General features: G+C 43.9%; 1 pseudogene; it reads left to right on the forward strand.

The window, feature by feature from the left end:
- The first annotated feature begins 11,189 nt into the window (after window positions 1-11,189).
- LOC124015686 lies at window positions 11,190-12,336 on the forward strand (annotated as a pseudogene).
- The last annotated feature ends 2,912 nt before the right edge of the window (window positions 12,337-15,248 follow it).

Consider the following 15,248-nt stretch of genomic DNA (forward strand, 5'->3'; position numbering starts at 1 on the left):
CAACTTGAGTAAAAGTAAACATACTGTACCCAGTAAAATACAACTTGAGTAAAAGTAAACATACTGTACCCAGTAAAATACAGCTTGAGTAAAAGTAAACATACTGTACCCAGTAAAATACAACTTGAGTAAAAGTGTAGAAGTATTTGGTTTTAAATATACTCAGGTGAATGTAATTGCTAAAATGTACTTAAGTACCAAAAGTTAAAGTATAAACCATTTCAAATTCCTTATATTAAGCAAACCAGACGGCACAATTTATTTTGTAATGTTTTTATTGATGGATAGCCTGGGGCACACTCCAACACTCAGACATAATTTACAAATAAAGCATTTGTGTTGAGTGAGTCTGCCAGATAAGAGACAGTGGGGATGACCAGAGATGTTCTCTTGATAAGTGTGTGAATTGGATCATTTTGCTGGGTGTCAGGGAAAATGTATGGAGTAAAAATTATATTATGTTCTTTAGGAATATAGTGAAGTAAAGGTAAAAGCTGGCAAAAATATAAATAGTAAAGTAAAGTACAGATACCCCAAAATACTACTTAAGTAGTACTTTAAAGTAGTTTTATTTAAGGACTTTACCCCACTGGATGGAAGGAAGGAGAGAGAGGGAGAAAGGTTGAGAGAAAGAGTTATACAGACAGAAATAGGAGGGGGAAGAGAGGAGAAGGATAGAGATACACAGAGAGAGAGATAGAAGAGGAGAGAGAGAAAGAACCCACTGGACTTGGGTGTGTAGAGGGACAGTTCTCTAGACATAGGGGGGTCTGTTCACCTCATGGGAAATCAGTGCCTTGCTCCTCTCTCCGCAATGAGCCAATGGAACGTGGGAGAAATAGTTTCCTTGTGAACTCTCACTGCTGCTTATTTGACTGTCCTGACCGAGACCAGTTGGACAGAAACCAAACTCCAAACTGGCTACTGTAAACCATAGCCCACTAGATAAGTGCTGAGTGTGATTGGGTGAATTTGCCTGAAACACAAACAGAATAATGACATGGTAAATATTCAATAACGGAAATTAAATAATGTGGATGTGAAAACAATAATAATAATTTCCTACATCCTCCTCGGCTGTGATATCTTATTGTAGGACCATTTGGAATTTGAAAGAGGGATAGATTGGACTTTATAATCCACTACAGGTGAGTATTGACATGGGTTTCTGTCATGAAACCACTGTAGGAGTTAGAAGTTGTTAGAAGTTGTACCCTAAATGCTGGTCCAGGATTAGATGTTTCTTTTCCACCTTATAGGTATGGATAGGGTTGAGGAACAGGTCATCTTATCCTAGATCTGCTGTTTGGGGAAAGTTGTTCCTCAAGCCAGTTGTAAAGCACGTTATGTCTACATGGAGGACATGCTGCTGAGTTGAGTGACAGTTGTAACCTGTATATGTTACAGTAATAACACACTACACTGTAGATATTACAGTAATAACACAACACACTATACTGTATATGTTACAGTAATTACACAACACACTATACTGTATATTTTACAGTAATAACACAACACACTATACTGTATATTTTACAGTAATAACATAACACACTATACTGTATATGTTACAGTAATAACACAGCACACTATACTGTATATATTACAGTAATAACACAACACACTATACTGTATATGTTACAGTAATAACACAACACACTATACTGTATATGTTACAGTAATAACACGACACACTACACTGTATATATTACAGTAATAACACACTACACTGTATATATTACAGTAATAACACAACACACTATACTCTATATGTTACAGTAATAACACAACACACTATACTGTATATATTACAGTAATAACACGACACACTACACTGTATATATTACAGTAATAACACAACACACTACACTGTATATGTTACAGCTCTTAAGGGTATATTATAAGCAAAAACAGCAATATGGAGGCAGATTGACTGATAAGGAAATGCAGCATGACACTGGCCTCTTAAATGTGTTTATTTACCTACTTCCACCGTTTGATATTGTATTCTAGCGTAGCCTATACTGGAGTCTAGCGGTTTTGATCTGAGGGTATGTGTGTGGCACTGGATGGAAAGGTTTATTTGAGAAGCACTTGGTATTCATAAACTATGCTCCTTTCAAGAACCACCGTGGGAAGGAGAGTCTTTTCTAACTCCATTTACAATTGGGTTCAAATATGAACATCTTTTAATGTGCTAACATGTCTTACAAGCACGAACGCCACTTAATGCACCACCGCTCAGTCATATGGACATGAGCTGCCATTTTGTGACCTGGTCTACGCCAAGCTTTCCCCTCACACCATAGTGAAGTGGCTACATGTGGTTGCTCTTAATGCAGTTTATTTGGGCAAGTGGTGCAGGAATGATATTTTATGAGGAGGGAAAGTGTCTTGGGTAATTATTTGTGTAAACCTTATTCCTCTTGATGTACTTTGTAGAGTAAATAAGCAGAGTTTCTGTCAGAGACAGTGCCAGATAGTTCCAGTGTTGGCGTGGTGGACTGTGGAGTTTAATGTCGTCATTAATGAATGAATTCCCCTCCCTTACCCCTCACCCCTCACCCGTCTGCCTCACTCCTCCTCACCCTCCCCTCCCCATTGAGCACACCCTTCCTCCTACCCCCTCCGCACCCCATGCCCTCACCCCTCCTCCCACTCTCACCCTGCAGTCTATGTTTACTGAAAAGCTGGTAGGGAATTATTGTTCTGACGCGGTACATTTATTCTGATGCGGTTCAATGGCAAGGCCCGACTATTGATTTATTGCACGTGCCAGTTCTAATACCCAGGATACTTCTTAACCATAGGGCACTGCCTGAGTACTAATACCCAGGATACTTCTTAACCATAGGGCACTGCCTGAGTACTAATACCCAGGATACTTCTTAACCATAGGGCACTGCCTGAGTACTAATACCCAGGATACTTCTTAACCATAGGGCACTGCCTGAGTACTAATACCCAGGATACTTCTTAACCATAGGGCACTGCCTGAGTACTAATACCCAGGATACTTCTTAACCATAGGGCACTGCCTGAGTACTAATACCCAGGATACTTCTTAACCATAGGGCACTGCCTGAGTACTAATACCCAGGATACTTCTTAACCATAGGGCACTGCCTGAGTACTAATACCCAGGATACTTCTTAACCATAGGGCATTGCCTGAGTACTAATACCCAGGATACTTCTTAACCATAGGGCACTGCCTGAGTACTAATACCCAGGATACTTCTTAACCATAGGGCACTGCCTGAGTACTAATACCCAGGATACTTCTTAACCATAGGGCACTGCCTGAGTACTAATACCCAGGATACTTCTTAACCATAGGGCACTGAGTACTCACTACTCTTTTTCATGTCGGTAGTGAACTGATAAATGTTGTTTATCCGGTCATCTGTAGGTTCTAGAATCCCTCTTCATCCTGGTATACATCATCACACACTTCATGCAGCATCTGCCTACTTTGGATGAATAGGTGCCAATATATTCTGTTATACTGTATATACATGATGTATTATGATGCAGCACGCTGACTGTCTGGTGAGCAACGCCTTAGTGGACCTACAGCAGAACATTTTAAAGATCAAATCTTCTAAACATATTGTACAGTTTCTGTATGTTGCCAACACATTTCCTTTTATTTCTATGATCATTTACAAATAGAAGCCAATGAGACCAGCGGACATGACCAGTTAAACCCCTCCCACCACACTATTCTCACCCATAGCAGAACGGGAGCCACCAAGGACCACTGAAAACCCAGGCAGTCAGGACACATTTTATGTGAATGATTTAATGATGCCTGCTGTCATCGCCGTTCCATCCTACTGAATCCATACACATGGCACATGGTCATATGTCATGTATAACAGGTCCCAGTGTAACACGCACACACACACACACACACACACACACACACACACACACACACACACACACACACACACACACACACACACACACACACACACACACACACACACACACACACACACACACACACACACACACACACACACACACACACACACACACACGTCCCAGTCCCAGTATGACTGTATCATATATCAGAGGGGGATTGTACATGGTGCATGACCCATAAACTCTGTTAATACACTGCCTCCACGATCCTGTCTGACCTATACATACCGTTCGGATGCCAACAAGAGCTTTGTAGCCATGCACCGGATTGCATATCCAGCTAAGCTTTAACGTTATATTAAACATAATTACTCTTTACGAAAATCCCTGTTTTCATAAACAATATAGCCCTCTGTGATCCCATAATATAGAAACACATCATTTAATGGATTCCTAGAATACCTGTTGCAATCCATGGCTTCACTACATCCCTGACCTCATCCTGCACACAGCTAAAGCAGACGCTGATGGACAAGTGAAGATCCTCGTAACCCCACAGAGAGGTTGTAATTTGTGCCAGATGTGTAGGAGAAATCAGTGTGTGCAAAGGTCGTACATGAATCAGAAATATATGCTTCTTATTTAGTGGTGAATCGTTCTACCAAACAATTATCAAGTTTGCGTGTGTCGGCCTTCCAAAAAAAATTACTGCTTTTCTGCCAAAGCTATTCTGTCTAGAGAGAAGCATACATTTTGACCAATACTTGTCCTATAGATAACGCTTTAGGAAACCCAACAAAGATGAAATTATCCTGTCAATCTCCACCTATCTATCAATCTCTACCTATCTATCAATCTCTACCCATCTATCAATCTCTACCTATCTATCAATCTCTACCTATCTATCAATCTCTACCTATCTATCAATCTCTACCTATCTATCAATCTCTACCTACCTATCAATCTCTACCTATCTATCAATCTCTACCTACCTATCAATCTCTACCTATCTATCAATCTCTACCTATCTATCAATCTCTACCTATCTATCAATCTCTACCTATCTATCAATCTCTACCTACCTATCAATCTCTACCTATCTATCAATCTCTACCTATCTATCAATCTCTACCTATCTATCCCACCAGAAAGCTATATACTAAAATGCCATAACTTGTCTGTCTGTCTGCCTGTCTGTCTGCCTGTCTGTCTGTCTGCCATGACTCAATACAACCACGGGGGTATGGATCATAGATCATCCAAGCACCCCCAATGCTCCTTCCTTCCCGGCCCAGCTCAGTGCACTGTTGGCTGGGTACCAAGCCCTCCTTGACCCTCTGAGGATAGCCAGGCCTTCTATTCTGGCTGGTGGTAGCAAATACAGTTTGTCTGGAAGTGGACCATGGAGACACGGTGGGAACTAAAAGAAGAAAACACTTGTTGCTGTGTTTAGGACTGTTCCTTGTGTGACTAGGTCCTTTTGCTGTTAGGGCTTGTTGCTTGTTGCTAGGCTTGTTGCTTGTTGCTAGGCTTGCTTGGGATTGAGATGGATGCAAGCTGGCTATCTGGCAGAGGACTGTAGGGATCTTGATCCATGACAAGAAATACATTTCTATAATTCTTGAATCAACTTATTTAGATAGGCTAGATACATTAAAGCATAAGTCAACAGTCTTGGCATCTGTTGCAAAGTTGTCCTCTTAGTGGACATCGTAATGACAGCAAACACTTCATAACCTATGTGCCATGATACAGCCCAAATGTTATTCAAGTGTGTGTGTGTGTGCGTGTGCGTGTGTGCGTGTGTGTGTGTGTGTGTGTGTGTGTGTGTGTGTGTGTGTGTGTGTGTGTGTGTGTGTGTGTGTGTGTGTGTGTGTGTGTGTGTGTGTGTGTGTGTGTGTGTGTGTGTGTGTGTGTGAGCGCGAACAGTTTGGCCCTCGTCACAGTGTGTGTGTGTGAGCGGTTTGCCCCTTGTCACACTGTGTGTGTGTGTGTGTGTGTGTGTGTGTGTGTGTGTGTGTGTGTGTGTGTGTGTGTGTGTGTGTGTGTGTGTGTGTGTGTGTGTGTGTGTGTGTGTGTGTGTGTGTGTGTGTGTGTGTGTGTGTGTGTGTGTGTGTGGTTTGCCCCTCGTCACAGTGTGTGTGTGTGTGAGCGGTTTGCCCCTCGTCACAGTGTGTGTGTGCGAGCAGGTTTGCCCCTCGTCACAGTGTGTGTGTGCGAGCGGTTTGCCCCGTCACCGGTTTGCCCCTCGTCACAGTGTGTGTGTGTGCGAGCGGTTTGCCCCTCGTCACAGTGTGTGTGTGTGTGTGCGAGCGGTTTGCCCCTCGTCACAGTGTGTGTGTGTGTGCGAGCGGTTTGCCCCTCGTCACAGTGTGTGTGTGTGTGCGAGCAGTTTGCAGTGTGCTACTTAACAATAAAAAAAGCTTCCCTCACTACCACAAGAGAACATAGACCGCCCAGTACTCTCTAAGGGGGTTGTCACAAGGGAACAATCACTTTATAGTCTAGTGGGAAAATGTGATAATTTTAGTTCAACTACACCTTTAAAACAACCTTACCACATTAAGATGTATTGTAAGTTACTCTGGTAAACGTTGCTAAATGACTCAAATCTAAATATAATTCAAACTGAATTTAAGTCCATATAATATATCTCAACAAAATGTTAATTTTCTGCTCATGGAGTCTTATGAAAACAAACTGTTCTCACACAGCTTTCTCTCCGCCTCCTGTTTTCAAGGTGAACATTTCAGGGCAAACTCAGTCAAGTCAGTTTATCTCTCCCTGTGATTTCACTCCTCTGCGGTGATCCCCTCTTCCAGACAAGAGAGTGTGTGTGTAAGAGACAGGTTGCGTCCCAAATGACCACCTATTCCCTACTTAGTGCACTACGTTTGACCAGAGACATACAGTATGGACCCTGGTCAAAATTAGTGGGATTTGGGATACAGACAGAGAGTGTAGAGCTGGCATGTGGGAGCCTGGACAGCCCACACAAATACCCTGATCTATGTCTGTGTGTGCAGTCATCAGACAGAGCACCACAGTCTGTGCTTTGTACCAAACACACACTCTGTCATGAAGATGAACTCTCCCACACACACACACTACCACCCCCTAGTCAACCCTGTTACTTGAACAAACCCCATCAGATGTGCATTAATACTCATATCTCTGATCCCATCCTCGTCATCCCCACGGAGAGGCCTAGGAAGAACTAAGGATCAACCCATCCTCGTCATCCCCACGGAGAGGCCTAGGAAGAACTAAGGATCATCCCATCCTCGTCATCCCCACGGAGAGGCCTAGGAAGAACTAAGGATCATCCCATCCTCGTCATCCCCACGGAGAGGCCTAGGAAGAACTAAGGATCATCCCATCCTCGTCATCCCCACGGAGAGGCCTAGGAAGAACTAAGGATCATCCCATCCTCGTCATCCCCACGGAGAGGCCTAGGAAGAACTAAGGATCATCCCATCCTCGTAATCCTCACGGAGAGGCCTAGGAAGAACTAAGGATCATCCCATCCTCATCATCCCCACGGAGAGGCCTAGGAAGAACTAAGGATCATCCCATCCTCGTCATCCCCACGGAGAGGCCTAGGAAGAACTAAGGATCATCCCATCCTCGTCATCCCCACGGAGAGGCCTAGGAAGAACTAAGGATCATCCCATCCTCGTCATCCCCACGGAGAGGCCTAGGAAGAACTAAGGATCATCCCATCCTCGTCATCCCCACGGAGAGGCCTAGGAAGAACTAAGGATCATCTCATCCTCGTCATCCCCACAGAGAGGCCTAGGAAGAACTAAGGATCATCCCATCCTCGTCATCCCCACGGAGAGGCCTAGGAAGAACTAAGGATCATTCCATCCTCATCATCCCCACGGAGAGGCCTAGGAAGAACTAAGGATCATCCCATCCTTGTCATCCCCACGGAGAGGCCTAGGAAGAACTAAGGATCATCCCATCCTCATCATCACCACGGAGAGGCCTAGGAAGAACTAAGGACTAAGGATCATCCCATCCTCGTCATCCCCACGGAGAGGCCTAGGAAGAACTAAGGATCATCCCATCCTCGTCATCCCCACGGAGAGGCCTAGGAAGAACTAAGGATCATCCCATCCTCGTCATCCCCAAGGAGAGGCCTAGGAAGAACTAAGGATCATCCCATCCTCGTCATCCCCACGGAGAGGCCTAGGAAGAACTAAGGATCATCCCATCCTCGTCATCCCCACGGAGAGGCCTAGGAAGAACTAAGGATCATCCCATCCTCGTCATCCCCACGGAGAGGCCTAGGAAGAACTAAGGATCATCCCATCCTCATCATCCCCACGGAGAGGCCTAGGAAGAACTAAGGATCATACCATCCTCATCATCCCCACGGAGAGGCCTAGGAAGAACTAAGGATCATCCATCCTCATCATCCCCACGGAGAGGCCTAGGAAGAACTAAGGCGAGAGTACTAAAGTAGCTCATCTTTCTTGGCAGTGGAGAGGAGACTCTTTGGAGGGAAGAGTCTTTAGATGCAGTAGTGGAGACTCCCTAGACTGGAATACTTACGTTTTAGTATTTTATTCAACATCTGACATACTGCTTGGTTGTGTCTGGATGCTGGAGTCCAGAGAGACCATGTATTTTATACAGAACCTTCATAGATGTGTCTGGATTAGGATTATGGCTTTGTGTCCATCCTACCTGTCCTGTACAAACACCCAATGGGAGTTTCTCACAGTCTAACCCCACAGTTCCAACTAGGTGATGATCCCTTAATAATCCATGCTGGTCAGAGTACACAACACCATGCCTCCTGAAAATTTGCACGTTCAGTTTACATCCAGGTGTAATTAGCAGGTCTAAATAGACTTATTCTGTCCATGTTGTACTATACAAGGGTTAGTGCTTATTTACTGGTTATGGTATCACGCAAGTATTTTATTCAACATCTGACAGAAGTGCAGTACAATAAAGCTACCACTAAACGCTGATCTTAGATCAGTTTTCACCCCTAATGAATGATAGTTGGTTAATATGCCCCTATCTCTCCTCTCCTCCTCTTCTCCTCTCCTTTCCCCCTCCTCTTCCACTCTTCTCCTCTCCTCCTCTCCTCCACCTCTCTTCTACCCCTCTCCTCCTCTCCTCTCCTCTCCTCTCCTCTCCTCTCCTCTCCTCTCCTCTCCTCTCCTCTCCTCTCCTCTCCTCTCCTCTCCTCTCCTCTCCTCTCCTCTCTTCTCCTCTCCTCCTCTCCCCCTCCTCTCTTCTACCCCTCTCCTCTCCTCCTCTCCTCTCCTCTCCTCTCCTCTCCTCTCCTCTCCTCTCCTCTCCTCTCCTCTCCTCTCCTCTCCTCTCCTCTCCTCTCCTCTCCTCTCCTCTCCTCTCCTCTCCTCTCAGTGTATTCAAGGATGGTAATTTCCACTTTAAAATTTCAGACTTCATTTTCCCTTGTGAAAATGTATCAACCCCTACAAAAATGTCCATGAATTATAATCCACATAATAATTAACTGTTGCTCACGATTCTCTTCCTGGAGTAGCAAACGGGCTCACATTAATAAGATCCTACATCTGTATCTAGGGAATATGGTGGCATTAGAGACCATAGTCTGTCTTGATCATCTAACTCCCATGAATGTTATGTGAATCTCTGTATGTGATAAGAGGGGTGCTATCTGCCATACCACAAGAGTAGAGTCAACCCACAGTCGTTTAACTAAGCTGGAACATGACAGCGGTGCAATGAAGACATATTAATCAGGTTACTAAGGAAGTACAAAAATATAAGGAAAAATAAATAGAAGCTTTGCACTTGTTGATAAGGTAGAATAATTTAAACAAACTTAACACGGGTGGCTTTTAATCCTTAGACTACTAGTCATTTCTATATGTGAATGTACCATTAGGGAGGGTGAGTAGAGTAGAGTGATGGTTCATCATAGAGGAGTGTGTAGCTTTCAGCCATATACAGATCTTTATCCTTGAAGTGCAGTTGATCCAAGGTCGTCCCTCACACTGTGTAGCCTAATCAGTGTGAAGCAGAACGTTTGGAGACGGTGTCTGTATGTCAGGCCCATGGACATACATCAGACCCAGTTCTCCTCGCCCTCTCACCTCAGGCGGGATGAATGAAGACTAGGAACTGAGATTATGTCTGATGATGTGATGTAGGAAGGAGGAGGGAGTGTACCAGTGTGTGGCACACACATGTAGATAAATACTGGAGGATGAATTACAGTATGTGAGAGAGAGAGAGAGAGAGAGAGAGAGAGAGAGAGAGAGAGAGAGAGAGAGAGAGAGAGAGAGAGAGAGAGAGAGAGAGAGAGAGAGAGAGAGAGGGATATGGGGAGGGAGAGAGAGAGATGGAGAAGGAGAGGGGGAGGGAGAGAGGGAGAGAAAGGGCGAGGGCGAGAGGGCGAGAGGGGGCGAGAGAGAGGGAGAGAGAGAGGGAGAGAGAGAGAGCAAGGGAGGGAGAGGGAACGAGGGAGATATACACAGAGAGAGATACTCAGCCTGTTCTCTATCTGTTGTGTACTCACCCACTCCGTCACCACCCACTTACACCATTCACAATCCTCAACCATTTTAGGATCTCTGCAGTGCTGCAATGGGGTCTAACAGAATCAAAAACAGCATTCCTGTCCTTCCACTCTTCCATAACCCTACAAACACCAGCCCCAGACACACAGTCTGTGTGTATCCAGTACAATGTCTTCAGCACAGCTAGGATTGGAATGATTGGGTATAAGGCCTTTAAAACGCTGTATTAACGTAAACCGGATTATTGAATGAAATGAAATTGTTACCACTTGTGGACTATACAGTATTGTCTGTCCTTTTACCATGTTTCTAGTCACTAAGACTTTAATGCCTCAACCAGGCTACAGTGGCCTCAGAGTAGGACAATTACAATCAGAGTTTCTGGTTTAGGAATGTGTGGGGAGAGTGTGTCTGGTCTGGTGGTGGCGCATCATAAAGACTGTAGCAGCATAGCTGGACAACTCCTACAGCTCTGGTGTAGATACATTACATTACCTGAACAACTTGATTAGACACGGCTAACTACTCTGTCTGAAGATTACGTAGTCATTCTGAATGACCCATACATGCATCAGTACAGACGTTGGTTGATATGAAACTGATACAACTTTCAACTGAACAATGGGAACAGTGAAACATTTGCTACTTTGGGTACAGAGAGTGATGACCAGCCGGTTCAGCCAGTTCAAGGCTGGATTGGTCACGAGTTGAGGCTTCTGAGAATGTTGTGTCCTGCGTCATCTGGGTGTTCGTCAGGCATCCGGCTGGCCGGGCTGTCCCCACAGCCACAGCGAAAGAGGACACCCAAACAGTCTCTCCGACTGCTAAGAAAAATGGCCTACCTTCTTTCTCTCTCCTTCTTCCTCCTCTTCCTAGGACTCACACAGGCCCACCCTCTCCAGCTGGATGAGAAGGATGAGATGGTCTTCACAGAAGACCCAGATGATCTGGTGGACATCACCACCAGGATCCTGAGACCAACAATGGCACCACAGAGATGCTGATGGAAGGAGACGTCATGGTCCCAGAACCAGGACTGCCATCAGGTGCTTGTGGTCCAACAAATGTCTCTGGGAGAGGAAGAAGTCAGAGAACCTCGTCAAGGTTCCTTACACGCTCAGCTCAGATTTTGACTCTTATTCCCAGGGGAAGATCAAGTACGCCATGAACACCTTCCACGCCAAGACCTGCGTGCGCTTCGTCCAACGTAGCAACCAGAGGGACTACCTTAGCATCGAAAGCAGATCCGGCTGTTCTTCATGGGTTGGAAAAACCGGAGGTAAGCAGCTCGTATCCCTCGAAAAAGGAGGGTGTGTTTACCACGGTACCATCCAGCACGAGCTGCTCCACGCTCTGGGTTTCTACCACGAACAGAACAGGAGTGACCGCGACAAGTACATCAGGATCAACTGGGAGTATGTTGAACGCGGGGAGGAGCCCAACTTCGACAAAGAGGACACCAACAACCTGGACATTCCCTATGACTACTCCTCCGTCATGCATTATAATAGATGGTCGTTCAGCACTGTGTATAGGAAGGAGACGATCACTCCTATTCCTGACGCCACTGTGCCCATCGGACAGAGCTTGGAGATGTCTGCGATCGACGTTCAGAGGGTTAACAAGCTCTACAGGTGTTAAAGGGAGGGAAAAGTTGGAGCTGAATCTGATGTCTGAATCTGATGTCTGAATTTGATGTCTGAATTTGATGTCTGAATTTGATGTCTGAATTTGATATCGGAATCTGATGTCTGAATTGATGTCTGAATTTGATGTCTGAATTTGATATCGGAATCTGATGTCTGAATTTGATGTCGGACTGTCAATGTTAAAATGATCTGGCATTGTGTTGTTTGAAGGCAACGTGTGGTTAACTCATTTTGTCATGTTCATTACTTGATAGTAATGGAAATAAAAATACATCTCATGAGGAAGCACATAAGTCCTCTAACTTTCTTTTGTCAAGTCATTTCAGTCAATTGTCCACACTACATCATTTAGTGTAGGGTTATGGTTAATGTTAGGATGGTTATGGGTTGAGCCAGGGATGGTTAGGTTATGGTGAACTTGGAACCTTTATGTTAATGTTGAGCCAAGGGATGAACATTAACCTAGAGTTAGGGTTATGGTTATGGTTAATGTTGTGCCAGGGATGAACTTACCTAGAGTTAGGGTTATGGTTAGGGTTATGGTTAATGTTGAGCCAGGATGAACTTGAACCTAGAGTTAGGGTTATGGTTAATGTTGAGCCAAGGGATGAACTTATGGTTATGGTTAGGGTTATGGTTAATGTTGAGCCAGGGGATGAACATTAACCTAGAGTTATGGTTATGGTTAATGTTGAGCCAGGGGGAACTTAACCTAGAGTTAGGGTTATGGTTAATGTTGAGCCAAGGGATGAACATTAACCTAGAGTTAGGGTTATGGTTAGGGTTATGGTTAATGTTGAGCCAGGGGATGAACTTGAACCTAGAGTTAGGGTTATGGTTAGGGTTATGGTTAATGTTGAGCCAGGGGATGAACATTAACCTAGAGTTAGGGTTAGGGTTATGGTTAATGTTGAGCCAGGGGATGAACTTGAACCTAGAGTTAGGGTTAGGGTTATGGTTAATGTTGAGCCAGGGGATGAACTTGAACCTAGAGTTAGGGTTAGGGTTATGGTTAATGTTGAGCCAGGGGATGAACATTAACCTAGAGTTAGGGTTAGGGTTATGGTTAATGTTGAGCCAGGGGATGAACTTGAACCTAGAGTTAGGGTTAGGGTTATGGTTAATGTTGAGCCAGGGGATGAACATTAACCTAGAGTTAGGGTTAGGGTTAATGTTGAGCCAGGGGATGAACTTGAACCTAGAGTTAGGTTAGGGTTAATGTTGAGCCAGGGGATGAACATTAACCTAGAGTTAGGTTATGGTTAATGTTGAGCCAAGGGATGAACTTGAACCTAGAGTTAGGGTTAGGGTTATGGTTAATGTTGAGCCAGGGGATGAACATTAACCTAGAGTTAGGGTTATGGTTAATGTTGAGCCAGGGGATGAACATTAACCTAGAGTTAGGGTTAGGGTTATGGTTAATGTTGAGCCAGGGGATGAACATTAACCTGGAGTTAGGTTAGTTGAACAGTTGTTGATAGTTAGTTTGAACATCTATAAATCATCTGACGGGGGCTGTCCAGATAGTGGGATTCTACTGGTTCACTCCCACTGACCATGTACTTGCAGAGTCTCCCTCCATCCTTCTTGTTCTAGACACACGTATCTTCCGGACCCTGGTCCCACAGACAGACACACACCCTCTGAATGCTGTATGAAACCATATATTTGCCGTAGTGGAAGCCCTGCGTCTCAAATATCTCTATTCATACATAGTGCCCTACTTTTGACCAGGGCCCATGCCCTATGGTCCCTGGTCAAAAATAGTGCACTAAATAGGGAACAGGGTTTAATTCGGGACGCTGGCCATGGACAACGTCCTATCTGTTCAGTGTCATATGTTAATGTGGATGAGGATGAGCCACATTTTGAATTACATGTAGAAAGAGCGAGCGATCTTAGGATCTCTGGTACTAGGAGGAATGCATGTGCTTGTGAAAGTGCTCTTCAAATGGAACTGGGCATCTTCTTGAGTCCAGTGGAATGAGTGCATTTGGCAAGAGTACAAAGGCAGAGGAATACAGTAGATGACATATTGTGGAATATTTCTTAAAAAGCATATGGATTCCTTCCCTTTGCCATTAGGTCTATCTCTTCCATCTAATAGAACTGGTTCTGTTATGAAGACTCACCTCATGTGTTTTAAAGTATAGAAATGACTCAAACCCTAAAGAAAATGTTAAATGGAAGCAAGGAGGTTGATTTGGCTCCTATCTTCCTTTACATCTGTAGAGCTGTAATGGAGCTATGGGACACTCCTAAATCAATATGATTACAATGGAGCTATGGGACACTTGTAACGGACGTCTTCGGGAGAAAGAGAGGAGGACCCAAGCGCAGCGTGGTTAGTGTTCATCTTTTTAAGAAGAAACTGAACACTTCACAAATACAAAACAACAAAGTGGGAAACAGTTCTATTTGGTGCAGACACAAAGACTGAAAATAACCACCCACAAAACACAGGAAAACAGGCTGCTAAATATGGTTCTCAATCAGGGACACGGTAGACAGCTGCCTCTGATTGAGAACCATATCAGGCCAAACACAGAAATAGAAAATATAGAAGCAAACATAGACTGCCCACCCCCAACTCACGCCCTGACTATACTAAAAAAATACAAAACAAAGGAATAAAGGTTAGAACGTGGAAACACTTCTAAATCAATATGACTACAATGGAGTTTTGGAACACTCCTAAATAAATATGATTACAATGGAGTTCTGGAACACTCCTAAATAAATATGACTACAATGGAGCTATAGAACACTCCTAAATAAATATGACTACAATGGAACTATAGAACACTCCTAAATCAATAGGACTATAATGGAGTTCTGGAACACTCCTAAATCAAGATGACTATAATGGAGTTCTGGAACACTCCTAAATCAATATGACTACAATGGAACTACAGAACATTCCTAAATCAATACGACTATAATGGAACTATAGAACACTCCTAAATCAATATGACTATAATGAAACTATGGAACACTCCTAAATCAATATGACTATAATGGAGTTCTGGAACACTCCTAAATCAATATGACTATAATGGAGTTCTGGTACACTCCTAAATCAATATGACTATAATGGAACTATAGAACACTCCTAAATCAATATGACTATAATGGAACTATAGAACACTTCTAAATCAATAGGACTATAATGGAACTATAGAACACTCTATAAT

The sequence above is a fragment of the Oncorhynchus gorbuscha genome, linkage group LG26 (assembly GCF_021184085.1).
Source record: "Oncorhynchus gorbuscha isolate QuinsamMale2020 ecotype Even-year linkage group LG26, OgorEven_v1.0, whole genome shotgun sequence".
Lineage (NCBI taxonomy): Eukaryota > Metazoa > Chordata > Actinopteri > Salmoniformes > Salmonidae > Oncorhynchus > Oncorhynchus gorbuscha.